This window comes from Canis aureus, chromosome 9, assembly GCF_053574225.1.
Source record: "Canis aureus isolate CA01 chromosome 9, VMU_Caureus_v.1.0, whole genome shotgun sequence".
Taxonomy (NCBI): Eukaryota; Metazoa; Chordata; class Mammalia; order Carnivora; family Canidae; genus Canis; species Canis aureus.
In genome coordinates, this window is record NC_135619.1 from 33043544 (window position 1) to 33071022 (window position 27479).

Sequence of the window (27479 nt, forward strand, 5' to 3'; positions counted from 1 at the left end):
AAAAAATGTTTATTATAAAACATATAGAACATACAGAAGTACAGAGAAGAAAATATAGTATTCCTTTATGCTCTGTTGATATATTCTTTTTGTTGTTGTTGTTGATATATTCTTTATTTCCTTCCTGTCTTTTTTCTATGCATGCATTTTAACCAAAATGTGGTCATGGTGCATATATAGTTTTGTGTCCCACTTTTTCATTAAGTCCATGGGTAGCATTTTTTATTGTCATCACTTACTTTTAGAAACATTTTTTTAAATGATGACATCATATACCATCCTGTGAAATCTCTTGGTTATTTATTGCTATAATTTAGATTATTTACAATCTTCCACTATTATATGAAAACTGCGTGTATTTTGCTACATAAGTTTTGGTGAGTTTCTTTGACTTTTTTTTTTTTAAGAACAGAACCTTATAAATGAATATACTGACTTAAAAAGACTGTGTTTTAAAAATTCTTTTAGAGTTTATAGTTAGAATTATTTCAGAAGGGGCAGCCTGGGTGGCTCAGCGGTTTAGCACCGCCTTCGGCCCAGGTTGTGATCCTGGAGTCGCAGGATCAAGTCCCACGTCGGGCTCCCTGCATGGAGCCTGCTTCTCCCTCTGCCTGTGTTTCTGCCTCTCTCTCTCTCTCATGAATAAATACATAAAATCTTAAAAAAAAAAAGAATTATTTCAGAAAAGTTAAACTAATTTACACTCTGCCTAGAAATGTTGAAGAGTTTATATCTCACTGCAAATTCACTATAATGAATATTATCATTCTTAAACATTTGTCGGCTTACTAGATAAAGCATAGCATTTTTCCTTAATTTATAATTATTTGCTTACTAGTGCAGTTGATTTTTTTCCATGTTTCTTTATTTTGGATTTCTCCATCTGTGAGAGTCTGTATCCCTTGTTCAGTTTTGAAGGGATGATTTTGATGTTCTTATGTACTTATGTACATGCATGAGCTTTTGCACAATAGTGAAAGTAACTCTTGGTCACATTTGAGCCAACTTATTTCTATTTGTTTTTCATGTATAGAAATTTACATTCTTATAAAGTTAGTTTAAGAATTTTTGACTTGTGATTTCTTTTAGGTTGTTAAATTTAGGTTGTTAAATTTGGTTTGTCTTAATAAAATCTAATTAAGAAATTAAATTTTTACTAAGGAGAGGTGGAAGAGATATTTCTTTCTCATTCTGATTTCTTTTCTCCTCTTCTCTCTCCTCCTTCTTCTAAAGAGTCTGTCAATCAAAGATGACTCATAGTTAATTTTGAAAAAATACATTTTTGTACCTTTTAAGTCTTTAACTCTTGGTTCACACCAGTATCTTACAGAGGCTGTAGTAGTCAAATAGTTAAGTAGAAAATATTTTCCTATGAGCTGGAAATAAATTATGGGCATTGCGTGACAAAGATTCAAACTTTAGAATAGCAATTAAAAAAAACCACACACATTTTGTTCTTGCTTGGTAGAATCCAGTCCTCTTTATTGAATTTGCTCTTGTGGCTGTTGGTTAGGCTCTGTTCAGTGGATAAATCTAAAATGCACATTGTCCTATCATTTGTTTTTCTAGGGGACACTGACTTCTATCCTCTACATTGCTTCCCAGCAGGTCTGCCATAAGTGGGGAAGAGTTGGGGGAAGTTTGTACAATCATATCTCACAGGAAGTTTGATGTAAAAGAGATTAAACCTTAGCATTGTTTCCCAAATTATTTTAAATGTCAGTTTAAGAGGCTTTTAAGGTTTTGGTTTTGTGTGTGTGTGTGTGTGTGTGTGTGTGTGTGTGTGTGTGTGTTTTGAATGGAAGTATTAACTAGAACTGCCAGGGGCAGTTAGTTTGAGAAAAGCAATACTGTGCATCTTAAATTGGGTAGAAATTTTTATGACTCAAATTCTTCATTTATTATACCCAGATGGTGGAACAGGCTGCTGTCTCTGATGCCCTGGTGGAAATAAACCATCAAGGGATACTTTTCTAAGACGGAAGCCTCACTAAGAAGTTTGAACATGGTGCCTTGGTTGCCTTTTCTTTGGCATTTTGACTGGTGCTTCATACTGCAGCATCTTTAACTTAAATGTGATTCATTGAATTCCCTGAGATTTAAAGCTCTTCCTGAAAATTGCAGTTGCCTATATGTACATTGGCTAAGGAATTAACTGAAGGTGTTGCTTTCCCAAGTAATTACCCACCTGAAACCTGAAAAAAGTGAAGCAATCATTTGTTCAGTTAACAAATTATTTGTTCCTTACCCATAAAGTACAAGATATCCTAATGCAGCCAGGAAAAGAAGTTGCCGGAAAAAAGTTAAGTATGAAAACTGAACAAACTATTTAAAAGTACTATTTATAAATCATATCTTAATGGGAAATTCTTTTGTTTTGAGAAAACCTTTACTTAAAAATTAAATATACTAACAAGCTATAAAAAACAAGGATAGAGAACAGACTGAGGGTTGCTGTAGAGGAAGTGGTGGGGGGATGGGCTAAATGAATGATGGGCATTAACGGGGACACTTGTGATGAGCACTGGGTGTTCTATGTACGTGATGAATCACCAAATTCTGCTCCTGAAACCAATACTACATTATCTGTTAATTAACTTGAATTTAAATAAAACTTGGAAAAAAATACTGATACAATGTGGCATTCTTATTAGTTTAATATGTATAGCACCTCATAATTATAAAGTGTGTTTACATATGATATCTCATTTAATTTATACAACATTTTAGTGGTAGATAGGGAAGACATTACCATCTTATTTTTACCCATCAATGAGTTGATAGCTAAAGCTACCTGCTAGTAAGAGATGGAGCAAAGAATCAAAAGTAGATCTTCTGAGACTTAGGCTGGCTCATTTCTTCTCTATTATAATGCTGAAGGAAAAGATAATGAATATAGCTACATTTGCATGTGTGACATCTTAGAGTTTAGGTGAATATTTTAGTGATAGTCGCTGTTACAGTTTTTCCTTTTAAAAATGAATGTAGGGGCACTGGGTGGCTCAGCGGTTGAGCATTTGGCTTTGGCTCAGGTCATGATCCTGGGGTCTTGGGATCGAGTCCTGCATCAGGCTACCTGAAGAGAGCCTGCTTCTCCCTCTGCCTGTGTCTCTGCCTCTCCCTCTGTGTCTCTCATAAACAAATAAAATCTTTTAAAAAAAGTTAATGTAAATTAAGGCATTGCTAGGATTTTATCTCTTAGTATAAATGGGTAAGTAGCTATGGTTTAACTATGATAAAATAGCAGAAAAATATGTCATAATATTTTAAGTTTAAACATAGAATATTTATTATTGCAGATTTTTTTTTTAGGAAGGAAACCCCCAGGTTTGGTTTTATCTAAGCATTGTATCAGGATTTCCTTTGTTGTTTTTTCCTATTTCATTTTCTAGTACAGTTTATTGGGAGTTGCAAAGCTGAATTGGCAAATAATTATAGCCACAATTATCTAATTTTGCTGCTTCCTAGGTAAAAGGATTTCCTCTCTGAGGGTAATGTGGGTAGACAATGATAGGCTGGGTTGTATGCTGCTGAAACCACTATTGTATGTCATAAGAATGAGCAACAGATAGAGAGTTTTGGTTGTTTGAGTTAGTACGGATTTCTGCTAAACCCAAAGCTTGAGAAAAATTCTACTCATGGTCCCCTTTCTCAGTAGAAAACAGATGGGAAGAGTACTGCCATCATTTATACTTGGAATACTGTGCAACATGGATGAAGACCTGGAAAATAATTGCCTGATGGTCAGAAAATCAAGGAACTAGAACATAATTCAATTCAACAAATGTTTATCAAGTGCCTCTTCTGGGGCAGGCACAGTTCTGTGACCTAGGACTATGGCAGAAAGCAAGTGATATACAGCCTCTGCAGTCATGGAACTACAGGCTAGGGGAATTAGTGATACTAAACATTCCTCATTACAAGGATGAGGAATTATATAAATAAAAAAGGATAGGGGACTATAGGAATGAAAAGTAAGGGGATTTAATCTAGTTTGTGGATGGAAGGAAGACTTAAATCTTTTAAACTTTAAAAAATTCTTAGGAAAAAAAGCAGAAGAATTTAGAAAAGCCTGGGACACCTGGGTGGCTCAGCAGTTGAGCCTCTGCCTTCAGCTCAGGGCATGATCCTGGAGTCCCAGGATCCAGTCCCACATCGGGCTCCCTGCATGAAGCCTGTTTCTCTCTCTACCTATGTCTCTGCCTCTCTCTCTCTCTCTCTCTCTGTGTGTGTATGTGTCTCATGAATAAATAAATAAAATCTTGTGTGTGTCTGTGAGGATGTTTCTAGAGGGGCATCTGAGTGGTTCAGTCTGTTGACCATTTACTTTTGCCTTGGGTCTTAATCTCAGTGTCCTGGAATGGAGCCTTACATTGGGCTCCCTGCTCAGCAGGGAGTCTGCTGCTCCCTCTCTCTCTGCTACTTCCCCTCCATTCATGTTCTGTCTCTCATTTTCTCTCACTCTCAAATAAATACATAAAACCTTAAAAAATATTTCTAGATAAGATTCACAGAAGACTGAATAAAAGAGATTGCCTTCCCTAATGTAGATGACCTTCATCCAACCAGTTGGGTCATAACTTAGAATTAACATGATTTATCAGAAGCATAATGTTACTTAAAGCTACTTAACATTAAGCTAATAATTATTAAAATTTTAAAACACTTACTGAATTTTAACAATATTGATTTCATGTTACCACTCAGCTGATAGAGGAATCTATCAACCATAAATATATTTTTATGTAACTACACAACTATCTATATGAATCTATCTACTATATATTGCCATAGTTAAATCAAGAATGGGATATTGTAGAAAGGATGAATCATGAAAATAAATACAATTGTCTAGGAAAAGCATGAGTTATCAGCCAGCCAGTAAACATTAGTAAATATGATTTATAGTATTAGGAGCGGCAAATGTGTGGTGAAAGCAAAAGAAATAGAAAGTGTGGTGCTTTTCCACACAGAGCTTACAATCTCATCCTTAACCAGATCAAATACCTTGACTATACCACTAAAGGACTTTGGGACTAGTAGAAATTTCATCTGTGCAAACCAAAACTTACATGGGAAGGGACATGGGGCAGGAGTGCACAGAGGTAGGTTGGATTAATTAATTGAAGACATTTTTATTAAGAGCAAACCAGACTGAGGCATTCCTGCTAACAAAGGGGATTCAGCAGTGAGCAAGAGATACAGTCCCTCTTGGAGTTTAGGTATATGACGTAACTAGGAGCTAGTAAACAAATAGTCTTCCCTAAATTTTTCAGTGATGCTTGTGCTAAGTGTCTAAAGGAGTTTAGGTGCTGTGAAGGTGTAGGAGGAAAGTTAGGAAAGGCTTTTCAGAAGAAGTGAGTTTTCAGCTTTGACAAGAAGGAAGAACAGGAATTAACCCAATTAAGGGAGAAGAGGAGAGCCTCATTATTAACAGAGGGAAGACCTCCATGAGTAAAGGAGATCAACTCCTCTGAAAAATGGAAAGAGTAGTATGTGTGGTGCATGGTGAGATAGAGAGAATGTAACAGGATATGCTAGATTATGTGGACCTTGTAGGACCCTAAAAACATTAGAAGACCACTGCAAGTCTTCAGTAAAAGGGTGATATGATCAGATGTTCATTTTAAGAAGACAGTTCTATCATGTGGCAGATGGACCATAGGAGATGAAGAGTGAAAACATGAAAAACATTACAGGTGGCACAGGCCTCAGGGAATAGTGGGATCAGCCCAGAGTGTTAGTGATGCATGTGGAGAGAAGAAGATGGATAAATACATTTGTTGTCGAAGTAGAATCAATAGAGCAATTAGATGCAGGGGACTATGATAAAGGAGAAACCAGAGTGACTCCAGACTTTGGGTGTGAGTGTCTGGAAGGTGGTAGATCATTTATTAATCTGTGGAGGAAGATAGAGGGATGAGTTTTGAAGAGAGAATAAGATTTAAACCAAGAATATTTCTTGCAGGAGATGAGAAGTGAGAAAGTACTCCACAAATACCAGAAGAAAATGCTATAGAGAGGCATGAAGGCAGAAAGAAGGCCATTGATAAATGTGTCTGTTTACAGAAGAGTGAAGAGAAAGGAGGAATCTATTGTAATGAAGAAAAGGGGAAGACAGCCTTAAAGGAAAGGCAGATATATTTGAAGTCAACCTTCGTTGAGCCTATGAAGAGATGGTCCTGAAGATCATAGCTTAAAGGTTAGGGTAGAGATGATCCCAATGTCAGGGATGCCTGGCTGGCTCAGTGTGGAGAGCACTCAACTCTTGATCTCAGGGTTGTGGGTTCGAGCTCCACACTGAGTATAGAGATTAGTTTAAAAAAAGATTATCCCAATTCTTTGCTCATGTGGCAGACAGGAAGGCACTTTTATTCAATTTGACACCCTGAAGAGATCCAATGGTGACAAAAAATAAATAGAGCCAAATACTTTTCTTGGATATTCAGTTCTATACAAATACTAGTAGTATGGCAAAAGGGGTTGTAAATAGTAGAGAGAAGGACTCCAGTTATCAGAAACCTTATAGGAGCTGGTTTAAAAACAAGAACAAGAGCAACAGTAATAGCGAGGAATACAACTGCTATTCATGGTGCTTCTAATATGTGCTCATCAAGCACTTACCATACTTGACCTCATTTAATTTGTGCCATCACTTTATAAGTATATATTTAAATCTCCATTTGCAATTAGAAAATAGAGCTCAGTGATACAGTTAACTTCCCAAGAATTAAGCAACTAAGAAGTGGTAGAGGCAAGATACAGGTCCAGATTTGATTAACTCTAAAATCCTTGTGCTTTCCCACTAATCACTCCACAACACTTCTGGCCTCAGGAGGAAACATCAGGAAACTCATGGTTTATATTTGCTCCAGGAGGAACCTGGAAATGGCTCTGAGTGCCCGACCTATACCAGGCTTCTAGACCCATCTGGGGTCCTGCTGTAGTGGAAGTAGCTGCTTAAGGATGAAGGGTACTTGAGAGGGACGGACATAAGAATAGGGAAGGAACAGAAGTCTCTCCATTTCTTCACTCCCCAATACAGTCAACTATCTGGATTTAGACTTTATACATTGATCACTAACTATTCTGGTTTCATTTTCTGAATTTCTAGGGTAAGAAAGAGTTTTTGTCCAGACAGCACTCACCTCCCATCCTACATGCCTTTCAGGAAGTGATTGTACTGGAATTTGAATCCAAGTCTAGTAGAATTCCAAAATGCATGAGCTTTGTCACACCCCACACAGACCTTTGTGAGACCGGAGAAGGTCAAAAGGACAAAGACAATGACTGCAGAGGAACCTTTTAGTTTGAACAGCCAGGACGCCACGGCTTCCATGGAGGTTTGTGACTAGAGGGAGCTAGAAAGTCTAGAATTTAAACCGTACTCCACTGGCCACAGATAGACAATGACCTCAGCTCCTTCCTACTTTATGGAAATCCAGCTTGTGGTATATATCACAGGAATGTCAAGAATGAGGTTTGTGGCCTCAGCAATTTCATTGTTAAAAGCCATGAGCCGAAGTATAGGATAGTAATTATAGTAGAGAAAATGGATTTTACCAAGTTTAACTCAATTTAACACTGTATCTTAACAAATCTTGAGTTCCAAACCAATCCCCCACTCATTGGGGATTCAAGTTCACATGTCTTTGCAACACACAGCTTCCTGCCACTAAGGAAAAAGGGCTTTAGAAGACTTACAAGGCTTCATAGACGTCAAATAAGTCTTATGAAACAACATGTTCACGTGTTAAGTGTAAATGAGTCAGAAACATAAGGATTAAATTTCCTTAAAATACACAGGGGTTTGAAAATGAAGGGAAAAATGCTGAGGGCAAAACGTGTTTTGGATTTTGGCAAACCCAAAACATTTGAAAAAAAATGGTTTGATGTTTGATGAAACCTAAATACAGCAGAGTTTGCTCATCTCTTATTATGATGAAGGCCAATAAACCATTTTTGTGTGAAAACAGAATCCCATTGGAACTGCATGTGGACCCTCACTACTGTAGAATTTGACTGATTTTTTTCATTTCATTAGTTCACAAACTTCCTTACTCACACAGTGGTTGGTGGTCTCCCCCGCATGAGTTCTCAGCAAAGACATAATAAGAGAATACTGGAGAAGATGTCTGGGATTACTAAAACTTCATTTGTCTTATAAAATGTACTTCAGGGCATAACCACTATACAATAAAACATTAACATAAATCATCAAAATAGAATCATGCCTTGTCAAGATAAATAAGAGGAATGTGTTTCATGTGGCATGTCCTCATTTCTTTAAATTGGTTTGTTCACATGCTAATCTGTAAAACTGAACAATCAGACATTCTGGGGTATGAATTATGGCAGTGAGATTTCTCCATTCATAGATTTCGTGTCACTACTCCTGATTTTCACTGAAGTTTCTAAAGTAGTCATAAAGATGGGAATAGGGTCTGGTGGATCCTCTAGGAGCCATGGCAGTAGTAGGAGGTGAAAACAGATGGCAATACTCTTTTTCTTCTTGAAGTGCTTTCTTAGGGTCTATGTGAGATCAGAATAGGAAACATCATTTTTATTCCTCCAGTCTTAGATTTCTCATGCAAATAGAGGCTCCCTCGTGAAAAGTATTCTGTCCGGATTATTTGGGTTGGCCTTTAATTTGAACTGAAATTACTTTATCCTTGTGATGCTCTAGTAGTCAGATTTGTGTGACAAGCCACTCACTTTTTAAAAGACTTTCACAATGTGTATCAAGAAATGTTTCAAAGACAGATATAAAAATAACAAGAGGGACCATGGATTGAGCGAGTGCTATGTGCCAGCCCTTATGCTAAGCTCATTGCATACACCACACTTTTGAAAGTTCTCTGAGAGAGGAATCCCTGGGTGGCGCAGCGGTTTGGCACCTGCCTTTGGCCGGGCGCGATCCTGGAGACCCGGGATCGAATCCCTCGTCAGGCTCCCGGTGCATGGAGCCTGCTTCTCCCTCTGCCTGTGTCTCTGCCTCTCTCTCTCTCTCTCTCTGTGACTATCATAAATAAAAAAAAAAAAAAAAAAAAAAGAAAGTTCTCTGAGAGAAACAAAATCATCTCCATTCTGCAGATGGGGAAACAGAGGAACAGACGTTCACTGAACTACATCATGGTGGTAGAGTTAGTATTTCAACTATTCATTTATTTGAATGGTTACAAAACAATTGATTTGCGTCAGGCATTATGCCAAGTGTTGGAATAAGACATATCTCCTGCCCTCACAGACTTTACATTCTAGATGGGAGAAGACCTTTCTGATCCGAGAACCTCATTGACCACTGTACACATTTGTCATGGTTTTTAAGTATAATGAGACAGTAATAAAGACTTCATATTGATTTATCTTGGACTTGGTTCATAGGAAAGTGTTACGGGGAAAAGGCCATTGGGGAGATTATCATTGTGGAGACAGAGGAGAGTTGCCAAAGCAGAAAAGAAAACCCCTTATGTAGGAAATCACCCTTCTGCATTTTACGAATTAGATTACTCTGAATTTAAAACCATTTCTAAATACACAATATTGACTTGGACCTTAAATTTTTAAGAATTGTAGGTCTGGAAGATGTCCCTCCTGCTCTATATGTTCAGCTGAAAAGAGCTTTGTTTTATAGTGCTGTTAGCAAATACTTACTGCCATCCTTGTGATTTTCCTGACTTATTTGAGGTTTTATTGATTTGAGGGTAAATTATCAGTGAAAAAAGCTTTCAACCCAGAAAGCTTTGGATTGAAAACTTGAGCTGCTTGTTTTTAATCCTCCAGGGTATAAGAATTTTGGCATGAAAAAGGATCTACACTAAACTTCTCACTTTTATGAAACCGAGAAACTAAGGTTAGAGATTTGAAATACATAACAGTCCTCATGAGAGCAGGCCTGGTCTAACTCTCATGTAAAAGAAGCAATAATGATCTTCTTTGGACCAAGTTGTACTGACCACTCACATGTTGGAGTCACTCTTGCCCTTAAGATTTACATGGTATTATTTAAAAATTCCATTCCGTGGTCATAGGAAGTCAAGCATGTTCCTAAAGTTTTCTGCAAATTTTTGCAAATTTCTAAGGGCTCACATTCCCATGCCCACCTCTGGCTCCACACTGCAGCTGCTCCCATATTAGCTCTGATTATAGATGGATCACCTGTCACATTATATTCCTATTCCATGATGTGTTGACCTACACTTAGAACTCAGAACTTTTACTTGATTTCACACTCTTACATACACAGAGGAAGACCCAAGCAAACAAACATTTATACGAAATCTTTATGTATTTATGAGACTTCACTGAGGTTTTGGTAAGATAGAAAGTATATTCACAAAGTCGTGCAACAATCATCACTGCCTAATTTTAAAAGATTTTCATAACCCCAGATGAAGACCCATACTCTTTAGCAATTCTCATTCCTCTGTCTCCATTCCCCGCCCTGGCAATGGTTAATCTACTTTCTGTCCTTATGTGTTGCCTATTCCGAGCATTTCATATAAATGGAATCATGTAACATATATATAATCTTTTGGGTCTAGCTTCTTCCACTTAGCACAATGTTTTCAAGCATCATCCATGCTGTTGTATGCTTCGGTACTTCTTTCTTTTTTATGATGGAATAATATTCCATTGTATGGATAGGCCTGTGTACCCTTCACCAGCTGATGAGTATTAGGTTTGTTTTCAATGCTTAACTATTGTGGATAATGCCCCTATGAATATTTGTGCAAAAATTTTTGTATGAACATATATTTTCAATTCTTTTGGGTATATCCCTAGAAGTGGAATTGCTGTGTTAAATGGCAAGTCTATGTTTAACTTTTTGAGAAGTTGCTAAACTATTTTTCAAAGTGTCTGTACCATTTTACATTCCCACTGACAAGGGATGAGAGTTTCAACTTTTCCACATTATTGTCACACATTCTTTTTCTACACATTATTTTTACTATTGCAGTCATCCTAGTACATGTGAAGTGGTATCTCATTATGGTTTTGATTTCCATTTCCCTAATGATTAGTGATGTAGAGTACATTTTCAGGTGCTTAGTGGCTTTTCTATGTCTTCTTTGAAGAATGTCTATTTGAATCTTTTGCCCACTTAAAAAATTGTATTGTCTTTTTATTGTCAAGTTGTAATAGTACTTCTGCTAGACCTTTATCAGAAATATAATTTACAAATATTTTCTTCTGTTTTATTGGTTGTTATTTCCCTTTTTTGATAGTGTCCTTTGAAGCCCAAAAGTTTAAAATTTTGTTAAAGCCCAATATGTTTAGTTTTCCTTTGGTTGCTTTGCTTTTGGTATTATTCCTAAGAAACCATTCCCTAATCAAAGCTTATGAAGATTTATACCTACATTTTCTTCTAAGAATTTTATAGTTTTAGCTCTCTTATTTAAGTCTTTGATCCATTTTCAGTTAACTTCTATATATAGTGTGAGATAAGGGTCTAACTATTCTTTTGCATGTGGATATTCAGTTGTCCCAGCACCATTTGTTGGGAAAACTATGCTTTCCATATTGAATTGTCTTGGCATGTTTGTCAGAAAACCTCCTGACTATTAATTGTATGGGTTTACCTCTATGTTCTTACACAGCAATTCTGCAATCTCCAGCCCTCCCCTGCAAATTTAGCTCTGGATGTTCCTTTGCATGTTCAGGGAGCTTACTAAAGTATGAATATACTGCTCCCAGGTGTGCCTCTGATTAAGGTATTAGACAAGAATTAATCTCTAACATAGTGAGAATGGGGAGTGAAGGGGAAGGATGGCTTCCTTGTCCTTCTGGTCACACAAGAATTGACAATATTGTATTGTAGCCAAGTGGTTGATCAGAAAGTCGCACTAGTTGTGTGATTTGGAACAATAATTTAACTGCTTTGAGCCTCAATTTTACTTTCTGTAGTGTATATCTTATAGTAGTATTTCTGTGTGGCAATTCCTTCCCAGAATTTCCCAGGGAATGTATGCTTTCTTGAATCTTAGAACCTGTGAGAAATCAGTTGAGAAATTGGGAAAATAGCACAAACTATTATGATTCTCTTATGAGAATTAAAACTTAATAATAAACAAAGAAATATTATAGGCTTTAAGATAATCACTGATGTCGCATTGAAAGCAAGAGCAGGAACTGCTATCAGAATGAAAGTCAAGATAGACATTTCCAGAACTGTGCCAGGACCGTGTAGGAGAAAAACAGCCACAATTGAATTCTGCTCAGCCCAATATAGCATGTGTCTATTGATTACTTGAACTGAGACTAGTCTGCACTCAGAATTGCTATAAATGTAAAATACAATTTAAAGACTTAGTGGGGGAAAATAATGTGAAATATCTCTATAATTCTTATTGATGACATACTGAAATGATAATATTTTGAATATTTTGAGTTAAACATATTACTAACATAAATTAGGCTTGATTTCTTTTCTATTTTTAATCTGGCTCCTAGAAAATTCAAATGACATAGGTGGCCAGCATATGTAGCTTGTGGCTATTGTCATATGTGGTAGGAAAATTATTATATAGTCCCGAGTTACCAGATCTCTGGTATATCCACACTTTCTCCCAGTAATTCAATCAAACACTAATCTAACTGTTATTGTGATGCGATTTCAGAGATGTAAGTAAGGCCTTAAATGTGTTGGCTTTAAGATGGGGGAATTATCCACATGGATCTTACCTAGTCACAGGAGTGTTTTAAAAGCAGAGAGTTTTCTCTGGCTAGTCACAGAAGAAGAAAACGGAGAGAGCACTCCAGCTGGACTGGAAGAAAGAAAAACATCCAGGTTGTGAATTGCCTCTGGGGCCACAGGCAATGAACTGTGGGTGGTCTCTAGTAGCTAAGAGTGGTCCCTGGCTGACAGCTAGCAGGAAAATGGGGACCTCAGTCCTAAAACCACAAGGAAATAAATTCTTTCAACAACCAGTGAGCTTCGAGAGGACCCTGAACCCTTTGATGAGAACTGTGGCTTTTGATTTCAGCCCCAGGGACCTAACTTACAGAAACTATGAGATAAATTTGTGTTATTTTAAGCTGTCAAATTTGTGGTGATTTGTTACACAGCAGTAGAAATCTAATGAAGCATGTTACAAGAGCTTGTTTGTGGCTCTCTCTGTGACTAATAATGAGTCATTCTTGTGAATAAAATAAGTATCAATAAATTTGTATATATGCTATACTTCATACAAATTCTATGTATTTTAAGAGAGAATGTGTATGGAAGCAAAATAAGTCCTTAAGTTAGCTGTTTTGACATATGATTCTGTGTAGTGCTGTTAATCTTGCTAGAATATCTGAATGTTAGGTTTTTCCAGCATTATTCAATAATTTTTGCTGGCTTTTTCCAGTTTCTGAATATTCACTATAGGGCATAATTCTTTATAAGTTTGTCTAAAATATGTTCTTTATAGTTTGTCTAAAATACTAAGACAAAACAAAATAAAACAGTAACCACTACTAAAAGCTTTTCCTTGGTAAATATCACTAACATACAGAATAATTTATGATTTCAGGAACTCACAAACATTTCTGGGATTTCTGATTTCTTGTTTCCTAAAGATTAGTATCTATTGGGAATTTGGAAAAACTGTTTAGTGTTGCTATAAGGATTAAATGAATTAATGAATGTAAAGTACTTAGGCCTGGTCCTGGACAGTGTTAAGTGCCCAACACATGGTATTTATTATTAGTCTCTAGCCTCAGACACATAAATAATGGGAACATAAAGTTGACTATGAACATTTATGTATGTAACTGATGAGATAATAAGAAAGTAAATGATCATTTTCCCCTGCAAACCCATGTCTATCTTCTTACCATTATAAAAGAGTGTGAATTGAGTTTGGAGAGTTTGATATGATTTTATTTGCTTGTTGCTAATAACAATAATAAAAATGCTTTGCAGGATCTGACAATAATCAAACAATTAGTTTGATTCTGCTTTTTGTTTATTTTTTTAAGATTTTATTTACTTATTTGAGAGTGAGAGAGCATGAGCTCTCATGAGAGTGAGAGGCTGAGGGAGAGGGAGAAGCAGGCTCCCTGTTGAGCCTGGAGCCCAATGCAGGTATCAATTCCAGGACTCTGGGATCATGACCTGAGCCGAAGGTAGATGCTTAACCAACTGAGCCACCCAGGCACCCCAGTTTGTTTATTTTTTAAATTCCATTTATGAGTGGAATTTTGTGGTATTTGTCTTTCTCAGTCTGACTTATTTCACTTAGTATAACACCCTCTAGGTCCATCCATCTCTCAAATGGCATGATCTAGTCCTTTTTTTGACTGTGTAATATTCTATTGTGTTTATGTAGCACATTTTCTTTATTCATTCGTCTATTGATGGACAGTTTTTTCCATGTCTTAGTTATTGTAAATAATGCTGCAGTAAACATAGGGGTGCATATATCTTTTTAAATCCGTGTTTTTGTTTTCCCTGAGTGGGAATTTCCAATGGTAGACTTATTGGATCATACGGTATTTCTGTTTTTAATTTTTCCAGTAACCTACATACTGTTTTCCACAGTGGCTGTGTCAATTTACATTCCTACCAACTGTGCATGAAGGTTCCTTTTTCTCCATGTCTTCACCAACACTTTTTGTTTCTTCTTGATTTGGGCCATTCTAACAGTCATCTATCTTGTGGTTTTGATCTGCATTTCCCTGATGATTAGTGATGTTGAGTATCTCTTCATGTTTCTGTTGGCCAGCTGCATGCATGCTTTGGAAAAATGTCTATTTAGGTCCTCTGTCCATTTTTTTAATCTTTTTTTTTAATATTTTATTTTTTTTATTTATTCATAGAGACAGAGAGGGAGAGAGAGGCAGAGACACAGGCAGAGGGAGAAGCAGGCTCCATGCAGGGAGCCCGACGTGGGACTCAGTTCTGGGTCTCCAGGGTCACACCCCAGGCTGCAGGCGGTGCTAAACTGCTGTGCCACAGGAGCTGCCCTCTGTCCATTTTTGAATCAGATTTTTTTTGGTGTTGATTTGTATAAATTCTTTATATATTTTTGACATTAACTCCTATTGGGTATATCATTTGCAAGTATCTTCTCCTATTCAGTAGGTTGTCTTTTTCCTTTGTTGATGGTTTCCTTATTGTGCAAAAGCTGTGTGTGTGTGTGTGTGTGTGTGAGAGAGAGAGAGAGAGAGAGAGCTCTATACCCAATGTAGTGCTTGAACTCATGACCCCAAGATCAAGAGTTGCATGCTGTACCAACTGAGCAAGCCAGGCATTCCTGTGCAAAAGCTTCTTATTTTGATGTAGTCAATTCCAATAATTTCCTTTTGCTTTTGTTTCCCTTGCCTTAGAAGATGTATCTAGGTAAATGTTGCTATGACGTCAGAGAAATAACTGCCTGTGCTTTTTTCTAGAGTTTTTCTGGTTTGGGGTCTCACATTTAGGTCTTTAATCCTTTTTGAGATTATTTTTGTGTATGGTGTTGTAAAGTAGTCCAGTTTCATTCTTTTACACGTAGCTCTCTAGTTTTCCCAACATCATTTATTGAAAAGACTGTCTTTTCCCCATTGTATAGTCTTGCCTCCTTTGTCATAGATTAATTGACCATATACATATGGATTTACTTCTGAGGTCTCTATCCTTTCTCTTGATCTATGGGTCTATTTTTGTGCCAGTACCACACTCTTTTGATTATGATAACTTTGTAATATATCTTGAAATCTGGAATTCTGACACCTCCAGCTTTGTTCTTTTTCATTACTGCCTTGGCTATTCAGGGTTCCATACAAACTTTAGGATTATTTGTTCTAGTTTTGTGAAAAATGCTGTTGGTATTTTGGTAAGAATTGCATTGAATCTGTAGATTGCTGTGGGTAACATAGACATTTTGACAGTATTAATCCTTCCAATTCATGAACATGAAATATCTTTCCATTTGTATCATCTTCAATTTCATTCATCAGTGTATTATAGTTTCAGAGTACGGGTCTTTTGCCTCTTGGTTATTCCCAGGTATTTTATTCTTTTTGGTACATTTGTAAATAGTGTTGTTTTTAAAATTTCTCTTTATGTGACTTCATTGTTAGTGCATAGAATGCTACTGATTTCTGGGCATTAATTTTTGTATCCTGCCATTTTACTGAATTCATGTATTACTTCTACGAGCTTTCTGTAGAATCTTTACAACTTTTTACAATATATCCATGATATATTCAAAGTGCTGAAACGAAAAAACCTACTACTGGCAAGATTATCATTCAGATTTGAAGAGCTTCCCTGACAAACAAAAGATAAAGGAATTTTCATCACTAAACCTGCCTTGAGAGAAAAGTTAAAGGGACTTCTTTAAGTGGAAAAGAAATGGAAATCAGTCATAATTAGACAGAGGGAAAATATGAATAAAAAGATGTAAAATATGACAATATATACATAAAATGAGAAGGGAGTAATAAGGGAAGAGAAGGAGAAAGAATAAAACAGTAACAATTTAAAAAAGAAAAAAAAAACTTGTTTGTTTTCTGTTCCTTAGCACCACTGGGTGGCTGGTGGGGGCTTGCAGACTTTGCATTTGCTGAGGTCCTAAGCTCACCATGAGCTGGTCTGCTCTGGTCTGGGCCCTTGAGGTGGAAGGAGAGAGAGAATTCCCACATTTCCACAGCCTCTCTAAACACAGCTTCTCTTCTGTGTCCCACTTTATCTGGGGCTGGTGTGGACCTGTGGATCCTGGGCTTGCTGAAGTCATAAGCCCATCCAGACAAAAGGACTGGCCCACAGTCCTGTCCATGCTTCCAAGTGTGTGAGAATAGAAACCTTGTTGTTCTCCAATCCTTCTGATCTGGAGAACTTTTCCACAGCTCCGCTGCTGCTTGGCAGTGTTTTAGTATTGTCTCTTTTATATGTTAGTTACTCTTTTAAATTGCAGCATTTTTTTTCTGTGCCCAGGGATGAAGAGATCTGTTCCTGGCCCCTCAGTCCTATCCCTCCCTACTGCTGTTCCCAGTTGGGGGGTGCAGTTTCCCTTTGTTACTATGTCTCTGTCTCTCTTACTGTTCTCTTACCATTCTTTCTGTCTTTGATTGTCCAGTAGCTTTTCAATCAGCCCTCAGTTGTTCTTCAGGAGAAATAATTCTATTAATAGGTGTAATTTGGTGTGTTTCATGGAGGAGGTGGGTTCAGTCTTCCTATATCACCATCTTGAACTGGAACCTACCCTTCAGTCCTTATAACTTAACCATAGAAGTGATATCTACTCTTCCTTTACTTGTTAGGAGGAGAGGAATAGGCTGCAAGTTAAGGTAGAAGGAAAAGAATAATGAAATAGATTGTGCTTCAGGGTCTTCACTTCCACTGAAATATCTTCCTTTCTCCTATCCATCCAGCCATGTTATCCTCTCAAATCTACCCAAAACCTCAAGTTTCCTTGGAAAAGGTATCCCTGACTTACCTTATTTGTTCTTATTGATTTCTACTTGCCTTCAGGGCCTTTGTTCCTCTGTTTTTTGTTTTCATTTGGAATGGTCATCTCTGAGATCTTGTGTGTTGTTAGGTCTGTGTGAGCTATTTCTTTCCATTAGATTATGAGGTCCTGTGACAGACTAAGCAGTCAAGTTTTTTGTTTGTTTCTTTGTCTTTAATCCCTAGTATTTTACACACAATTATCACTTCATCAGATGGTATCTAGTAACTATATCTCAAATAAGAGTTAATGGTACATGGTGAGATATTAATTTAACAAGTAGAGAACTGTCTTTTTCTAGTAAGTCTAGATTCTTACAATATGAAGATTCCATTTTTTTGGTGCAGTTTTAAGTAATATGTTTTTCCTCTGCAGTCATTAAATTTTTGCTATTCTCAGACTTTCAAGATCTCCCATCACCATTTTACTCCTAATACAAATGAGAGCTGGAGGAGCACATAAATTAATAGACTGGAGATATTCCAACATTATTTCAACCTTTGTTTTTAGAAATAACATAGTTGTTATATTTCATTGAACAAGTGATGGTATTAGAATCCCAAAAAGCTCTCTTTTATAACTAAGTTTCCTACTTTCTACTGAAACTGAGTGAATATGATGGCATTTCACCACTTTAGGAGTTTTGGGTTCCAGAGTTCATTATTCCACCTCTGCCACTCCTATGTCCTCAATGTGGGACACACAGTATATATATTAGCAGGTGTCGGCAAATCTCACATATGTGGTTTCTTCCCTCTACCCTTTACCCAAACAAAAAATATTTCCATTCATATTAATTCAATCTTGAATTTATTTTAGAATCAACTGGAAAAGCCTCATTTATCTTTGTCATTGTGCAACTGGCTAAGAATTAAGGAAATCATGTGGTTAGATGATTGCTGAAAAGACCCAGCTCGTTAGAGACGGGCAAACCTTGGAAGGGTTGACTAGGTTTTGAGAGGACCCCTGAAGTGTGGCTACTTCTCTGAAAGGCAATCAAATTAATAACCTGTGCATAGTAGTAACACTTAGGAGTTCCCAGAAAGTTACTGCCTGGTGAGGTTATCATCCTTTCGCATGTAATTGTCTTTCCCAGCGAGGGCTCTGGCTCCGTCATGGGAGAACTCAGGCTAATAGCATTATGCTGTGACTTCAGGCAGTCTCCACCCCGCCCTTCCTTTCTCAGAAATGGTGGGCCCTTTGTCCTAGTGACAGCAGAAAATTCAGAACAAGAAAAAGCCCACAGGGTCAGATCTTTACTACTATATTGTAGGGATGGTCCTATGCTGGGCTGGTACAAATAAAATATGCTGCTATTGTTGCTGCTGCTTGCTGCTGAGTATGTCTCTGGAGAAAACCATCTAGGTGCCTTTTAGAACAAAGAATTAGACATGGTCTCCAGTGAGTGGATTTTCTAGGCCTATGGCTGGTGGTAACTTCAAAGTGAGGTCTGTGCACAGAGGGAGGCATTGAGAATATTGGAGACCAAAGTGTTATATGACCTCAGATGTTTCCCTCGCTTGCTTGCTTTCTCTTTTAAGTCTGATAAGTAGTTTCTGGAAAGCCAGTTCCATTAAGGAAGTTCAAGAACCAATGAGCTTTTCTCTCACTAAAGCACTATTTTTCAATGTTATTTGCAGCCCTTTGTTTCACTAGAGTAAAGTGAGTCCAGGGTGAGAAGATGCCAGGATGGGAGATAGGAGAGAGCCCACCAAGTAAGCCTGCTGGTCTTGTCCTTCCTTGTCTAGGTGTCTCTGTGCTATCATCATGTAAAACTGGAGATATTTCCATACTCTCATAAATGCCAGTGCCAGAAATCAAAGATACTTTCTTTTAGATGTAATTGTCTTCTAGTTTGCCGGTAGGCTTCATTTAAAGAGTCTTTGGATGTGTCACCATTTGGGGTTATGAAAATTCATATCTAATTATTTTGAAATTTGGTACCCTTTTATACAAAAGATATTAAAACAACAACAATGAAAACATTGTCCAATTCTATGTACAATAAAAATATCCTTCAGTAATTTGATTTGCAGGAAATGAAAAGTATTATCAACAGAATATGCTTTTCAAAAATTTATAATCCTTTAAACGGGCAAATCCTTTCCCTGGGATTAGTAGCATGGTTTGTGTCCTAGGAGCCAAATCCTATTCTCTGATTCAATCCTCAAATCCTTTCTAACAGTGCCTATATTGATTTCAGACCCAGTTTTGCTTAAGAATCTGAGGACAGTATTTGGTGCTGTGTTTAGAGGTCCTTAAATAAGGGTTGTTTTTTTTTTTTTTGAATAAGGATTTTTTAAAACAGAGTTTATCTAAAACAGCCTCTAGTTCCCAAAGTTAAATTCTTATGTCTCAATGAGCGTAACAGATGTGGTTAATTTCCAGGCTGTCCTTTATTTTCCCCATACCTAGCTGAGTTTATACTTCTCTGATCTGGAGGACCAACCTAGAAAGTTAGTGCTTAACTCCAAAGGTTTTTGGTGATTCCAGGTGTTTCTTTAATCGCAAATATTGACCCTGAATGTGCATATAGTTTTTCTCCCTGTCATATTTTTAATGTTCTTGGAACTTGGTCTTTTTGAATACAATGTACATGTAAATGTTTATTATACATATTTATATTCACAGAGGTCAGATGTTCTGTTACAAGGAGAGTAGCTGGTGTTCTGCTCATCTACAGGAGATGAAAATAAATGCTGATAATGATGATATGTAGATAATGAAGACAGTAAAAATTCTGTTTTTAAATCACTAAATTTACATTATGAGGAGGGCAGTTTTAGTAAATGTGTTATATTATTACATGCTAATTATTCAGAAAATTATTATCCACATGTGGTATATATAATAGCTCTCTGTAAAGCAGACTATTTGTTTTATCAGGACACAGTATTCTCTACCTAGAGTAGATAACAGAATTTGTTGTACTGTCTCACAAAGTCTTGTCTGAGAAAAAGAACTAGTATATACAAAAGTGCTTTGAAATAGGCTACATTAATTCAAGAAACCAAGAGCAGAGAGTAGTAAGAGGATCACCAAAACATGGCTATATCATGAATACCTACATAGAAGAGAAGTTTACAAAGAAACTTGGGGCAGCCCGGTGGCTCAGTGGTTTAGCACCACTTTCAGCCTGGGGCGTGATCCTGGGGACCCGAGATCGAGTCCCACGTTGGGCTCCCTGCATGGAGCCTGCTTCCTGCTTCTCCCTCTTCCTGTGTCCCTGCCTCTCTCTCTTTATGTCTCCCATGAATACATAAATAAAATCTTAAGAAAAAAAAAGAAACTTGGCAGATTACAGTAAAGTCAACTATGCAATTTGTATAATAGAACATTTTTGAATGTATACTGTGAGCCAAGTACTGAGCAAAACTATTTATAGGATTGCGTTTGATTCTCAGAACAACCTATAAAGTAGGCATTGTTATTGTTATCATTTTCCATAGAAGGAAAATATAGCTAGTTAACATGGAAAAACTTGTCTAAGATCACACAACTAAGTGACACAGCCTGGATTTGAACTCATTTGTGCCAAACTCCAATCCCCATGATCCTAACCCCACCTTCTGTGCCTCCTTTTCTTCTCCCCAGTCCTTTATCCCAGCAACGTGCTCTGCACATTGTACCTGTCTACTAGACCATCTCTTAATGCACAAATCCAATGATGACTCCTTGACCTTAGGCTTTCTTGAGTTCTATGTTAATTGCCCTGAAATGTAATAGAGATCATTCATGTGCATGATGGTACATTTGCAAAGTAATTGTAATAATACAGAAACTGCTTCGGACATCATGTTTGTTATTAAAGTAGAAAGCCGTGGTCAGGGTTAGGAGCTCATGTGGTGTGACCTTGGATAAGTTATTTTGCACAGCTATGTCTCATTTTCCTCAGTTGTAAAGTGTCAGTGATAATAATACTTGCCACTTTAGGTTGCTGAGAAAATTTAGTAGGACAATGCCTGTGAAACTGTTAGCACTGTGCTTGGCTCATAACTAGCATTTAATAATCATTAGTATATTACATAGCATAATCATTAGAGTTATTATGTATAAATATACTGTGTAAATTCTTTCTACCTGAAATTCCCTCTCTTCTTGATCTCCATAACATGGTCATGTTCTGTTTTTTACCTCTCTCATGGTTCTCTCTTCTTTGCTTGCTTCCCTTCTTCCTGCCCCTTTGCACATTTTTTTAGGCTTGATTCTTGGCTCTCCTCTCTTCGCCACTTCCAGGATCTTATAATCTTTGAACACTCTTCTGATTAATAATGCCCTTTCTACCTCATGCCCACAAAGCCATTCTGTCTTCACTAGACCCTCCAATTCCAAAACGTGTACTTGTTTCCCACTTCTGTCTTACTCCGTTATTTCTAGCCTGGGGCAACCAGGCAAGATCGTTCCATGTGAAAATCTGTCCACTATGGACTTGATTCTCCCAAGCCTGTGATCTCCACATGCCCTCTCACCATTCTGTAAAATGGGTCATTACTGGAGGTTGTGTTTGGATTCCCCACAGATCCCTGCTATGGCATCTCAGTTGGGTGTTCAGGCTTAATTGGATAACTATTTATGTCCAGTTGATGCCATATAATATTCCTCATAGTGGTAGTTCTAAAGTTTTCCATTTTTCTTATGTCCCCAGAGAGATTGCTATATCCTCTCTCCATCTATTTCTTTATCAGGGAAACCAAGGACATTTGACCTGAACTTCCTCACATTCACTTTTCCACCTAACAATTGTCTGTCAATATTCTTCATCTCATTGCCCTTCAGCCTCCACTGGAAACTTCTTCATCAGTTATACTCTATTTTCTATACATTTTCAAGCCTCCTTCTCTGGTGATTCTTTTTTAATCATGTGGCTTTCCCATATGATAAGGATTTTTTTTTTAACCCTGCTAACATCTCCAGGTGTCATACTCCATATTTTCTACTTTTATCTTTGATTTTCCCCAGAGAACACTCTCCTTAACTTCTGGTAATCTGACTTACCTGAAACTTCTACTAAAACTGAAGGCCACCTGGGTCTCCTAATCCGTTGAACCATTGTCCCTTTCTTAGCCTGTGTCTGTCTTAACTTTCCTGAAATACATGACACTGTCATATGTCCTTTTTCTAGACTACTTTTTTTCCCCATTAGCATTGATGGCACTGCATGGTTCCATCTTCTGAACTGGTTCCTCTTCTATTCAATCTAATTTAATTCAATCAACATGTATTCACCATTCACTTATTTCAACTGAGGCTGATGAAGAAGTAAAATATTTTTGGATAATCTGGCTATTAGCAGCATTACCACCAAATAATTAAGCTTTCCTTTCTCTAAAACAAATTACAGGCATAACAAATTATGTCCTCTTCAGCTCCTGGACTTGAAAATTTGGTTGATGGTAATGATGTAATTTATTTGAAATAATCTCAAAAAGGATGCTTTATTTACTATCCATGCTTATACCTGGTACATCTCATTTTAATTCAGCAAGTACTACATCATGTGTGTTATCTACTAGGTGCTATTTCCAATGCTTTACAAATACTAACTCACTGAACACTCAAGACATGTGGGTTATATTATCTACAGACAATGAATGGAGTGTGCCCTTAATAAAACACAATTGTTTATTGTTGTTTTACTGATCAAATCTGTTGGTAGTTGGATAATCTTCACTACAAAGTATTTTATTTCTCTTCTACTTAATGGAAAGCTTCATTCTTGTATATATTCTTTAAACAAAATTCAAAAAGCAAAAAAAAAAAAAGAGTGAGTTTATGATTAATCCCATTATATAAAAGAGAAACTGAGGAATATTTAAATACCTAACTCAAAGTCATATAGCCAGCAAGTGACTCAGCTGGGATTTAAACCCATGTAGTATGGTTCTAGATTTGGTGCTGCAAAGGTACTTAATAAATGATGATTGAATGAAAAAATACTTGAAGAACAAATTTTCAAAAGCTAATTTAAGATTTTTCATTTTCATTTAAATTGTTTATTTCTGGTATTTTGCATGTTCTTACTGCTTCCTCTCATCATTTGAGGAAAAAAAAAATTGTCTTTAAAATTTAGAACTCGAATATCCTGGATTTCTATTTTCATTTTCAGTGTGTAATGATGGGGAATCTTTGGAAAAGATATGCTGAAGAATTATTACCTTCTCCAGATTCCTCTGTATCTGCTACTTCTTTGGTAGGCTTCAGAACACAGACTCCTTCCTTGTAGTTGACCTTGGTGGTGGTAGGTCCTGCTGTGTTGACACTGCTATCTATAAAGGATTAATACTTTGTCAAGAGGCTTTTTAAGGGGGCAGCCCAGGTGGCTCAGTGGTTTAGTATTGCCTTCAGCCCAGGGCATGATCCTGGAGACCCAGGATCAAGTCCCATGTTGGGCTCCCTGCATGGAGCCTGCTTCTCCCTCTATCTGTGTCTCTGCCTCTCTCTCTCTCTCTCTCTCTCTCTCTGTGCCTCATGAATAAATAAAATCTTAAAAATAAAAAGAGGCTTTTTAAAAACATACATTAGTGGAGGAGGAATCCAAGATGACAGAGGAGTAAGAGACCTTAGTTTTATCTGGTACCAGGAATTCAGCTAGATAGCTATCAGATCATTCCAAATCACTCCAAATGAACTCAACTGGAGATCTATGAAAAGAATAGCTGCAACTCTACAGATAGAAAAGCAATCACTTTCTGCAAGGTAGGAGATGTGGAGAAGTGAATTCCAGGTAATATATAGGAAGAGAGGCCGCGGTGGAGAGGGAGCCTCCAGCAGCCAGCACTGGAAAGTGATATAGCAAGAGAATGCAAAATCAGAACTTTTAGAAGTCTGCTTCAGTGAGAGATGTCCCAGCTTGAAAGGCATTCATGTGGCGAAGTGGGGGTGCAGAATCCTAGGTGGGACAGTGTGGTCTCAGAATCCTCAAGATCACAGGAAGGCCAGGGGTGCTGATTATATTTTCTTTTTCTTTTTAATTTTTTTTTGGTCTCTTCCTGTTTGTTTAGTATATATTTCTCTGGGGTTGTTGTTGCCATTTTAGTATTTTGTTCTCTCGTTCATCTATTATTCTTGGATGACAAGACAGAAGAACCTGCCTCAAAAAAAAGAGAACAAGAAGACTGCCAAAGACCTAATCAGTATGTACGTAAGTAAGATGTTGGAACTAGAGTTCAGAATAGCAATTATAACGATATATTAGCTGGACTTGAAAAAGCATAAAAGACCCTAGAGAATCCCTTTCTGGAGAAATAAGAGAACTAAAATCTCTTATTCAAGTCAAAGTCCAAAAGGCTATTAATGAGATACAATAAAAAGTAGAGGCTCTAACTGCTAGGCTAAATGAGGCAGAAGAGAGAATTAGTGATATAGAAGACAAAATGATGGAGAATAAAGAAGCTGAGAAAAAGAGAGATAAACAATTACTGGATCACGAGGGGAGAATTCAAGACAAAAGTGATACCATAATGCAAAACAATATTAGAATAATGGGGATCCAAGAAGAAGAGGAAAGAGGAGTGGGGCAGAAGGTATGTTAGACTAAATTATAGTGGAAGATTTCCTTAATCAGGGGAAAGAAACAGGCACCCAAATCTAGGAGGCACAGAGAACCCCCCTCAAAATCAATAGAGTATAGGTCAATATCCCACCATATAATATTGAAACTTGCAAATCTCAGAGACAAAGAAGAAATCTTGAAAGCAGCTCTGGACAAGAGGTCCATAACCTACAAGGGTAGAGACATTAGACTGGCAGCAGACTTATCCACAGAGACCTGAGAGGCAAGAAAAGACTGGCATGATGTATTCAGAGTGTTAAATGAGAAAAATATATGCAGCCAAGAATACTTTATCCAGCTACGATGTCATTCAAAAGAGAAGGAGAGACCAAAAGCTTCCAGGACAAACAGAAACTAAAGGAATTTGTCATCACCAAACCAGCTCTGCAAGAAATATTAAAAGAATCCCTTTAAGTGAAGAGAGAGCCCCAAAGTAATAGACCAGAAAGGAACAGAGACAACATACAGAAATAATGATTTTATAGGTAATACAATGGGACTAAAATCACACCTTTCACTAATTACTCTGAATGTAAATGGGCTAAATGCCCCCAATCAAAACACACAGGGTATCATATTGGATAAAAAAGCAAGACCTATTGATATGCTGTTTGTAAGAGACTTATTTTAGGTCCAAAGACACCTCTAGATTTAAAGTGAGGATGTGGAAAACTATTTATCATGCTAATGGACATCAAAAGAAAGGTGGAGTGGCAATCCTTATATCAAACAAATAAGATTTTAAACCAAAGACTATAATAAGAGATGAAGAAGGACACTATATAATTAAAGAGTCTATCCAACAAGATTTAATAACTGTATATACTTATGCCCCTAACATGGGAGCAGCCAATTATATAAACCAATTAATAACAAAATTAAAGAAACCCATTGATAATAATATAATAAAAAAATGGGACCTTAACACCCTACTCACTGCAATGGACAGATTATCTAAGCAGAAGATCAACAAGGAAACAAGAACTTTGAGTGACACACTGGACCAGATGGACTTCACAGATGTATCTAGAGCATTCTGTCCTAAAGCAAGAGAATACACATTCTTCTTGAGTGCACTGGAACATTCTCCAGAATAGATCATGTTCTAGGTCACAAATCAGGTCTCGAGTGATAACAAAAGATTGGGATCATTCCTTGCATATTTTTAGACCACAATGCTTTGAAACTGGAACTCAATCACAAGAGAAAATTTGGAAAGAATCAAATACATGGAGGCTAAAGAGCATCCTACTAAAGAATGAATGGGTCAGCCAGGAAATTAAGGAATCATTTTTTTAAAAAAATTCATGGAAACAAATGAAAATGAAAACACAACTGTTCAAAACTTGGCATGCAGTAAAGGCAGCCCTAAGAGGGAAGTATATAGCAATACAAGCTTTTCTCAAGAAACAAGAAAGGTCTCAAATACACAACCTAACCTTACACCTAAAGAAGCTGGAGAAGGAACAGCAAATAAAACCTAAACCCAGAAGAAGATACTTAATAAAGATTAGAGCAGAAATCAATGAAAGAGAAACCAAAAGGACAGTAGAACAAACAAAACTAGGAGCTGGTTCTTTGAAAGAATTAAGATCGATAAACCACTGGCCAGATTTATCAAAAAGAAAAGAGAAAGGACTCAACTAAATAAAATCATCAATGAAAGGGGAGAAATTACAATCAACACCAAAGAAATCCAAACAATTATAAGAACATATTATGAGGAGGTATGTGCTAACAAATCAGGCAATCTGGAAGAAATAGATGCACTCCTAGAGATGTATAAACTACTAAAATGGAAACAGGAAGAAATAGAAAACCTGAACAGACCCATAACCAGCAAGGAAATTGAAGCAGTCATCAAAAATCTCCCAACAAAGTCCAGGGCCAGATGGCTTTCCAGGGGATTTCTACCAAATATTTAAAGAAGAATTAATACCTATTCTTCTGAAGCTGTTTCAAAAAATATAAATGGAAGAAAAACTTCCAAACTCTTTCCATGAGGCCAGCATTACCTTGATCCCAAAACGAGACAAAGACTCTACCAAAAAGGAGAATTACCATTATCCCTAATGAACATGGATGCAAAAATTCTCAGCAAGATACTATAGGATCCAACAGTACATTATACGGATTATTCATCATGACTAAGTGGGATTTATTCCTGGACTGCAAAGATGATTCAATAATAGGTGATAATGAACTATTGGGACTTCATCAAGATAACAAGCTTTTGCATAGCAAAGGGAACAGTCGACAAAACCAAAAGACAACAGACAGAATGGGAGAAGACATTTGCAAATGTATTATCAGATAAAGGGCTGGTATCCAAAATCTAGAGAGAATTTATCAAACTCAACACTCAAAGAATAATCCAATCAAGAAATGGACAGAAGACATGAACAGATATTTCTCCAAAGAAGATAGACAAATGGCCAACAGACACATGAAAATATGCTCAACATCACTGGTATCAGGAAAATAAGATCAAAACCACAATGAGATAC

The 27479-nt window shown here is 37.0% G+C and overlaps 1 long non-coding RNA gene across 5 annotated transcripts in view; it reads right to left on the reverse strand.

Annotated features, from left to right (window-relative positions):
- The window catches only part of LOC144320090 (uncharacterized), a 90876-nt gene that overhangs the window by 53869 nt on the left and 9528 nt on the right, over positions 1–27479 (reverse strand). For 4 of the 5 annotated variants that reach the window (XR_013385672.1, XR_013385675.1, XR_013385671.1 and 1 more), the window contains 2 exons: positions 23576–23686; positions 12685–12767 (listed from right to left, as the gene is read on the reverse strand). This is a non-coding gene — a long non-coding RNA (uncharacterized LOC144320090). The remainder of the gene's footprint in view (positions 1–12684; positions 12768–23575; positions 23687–27479) is intronic. The other variant, XR_013385674.1, reaches the window with a different exon arrangement.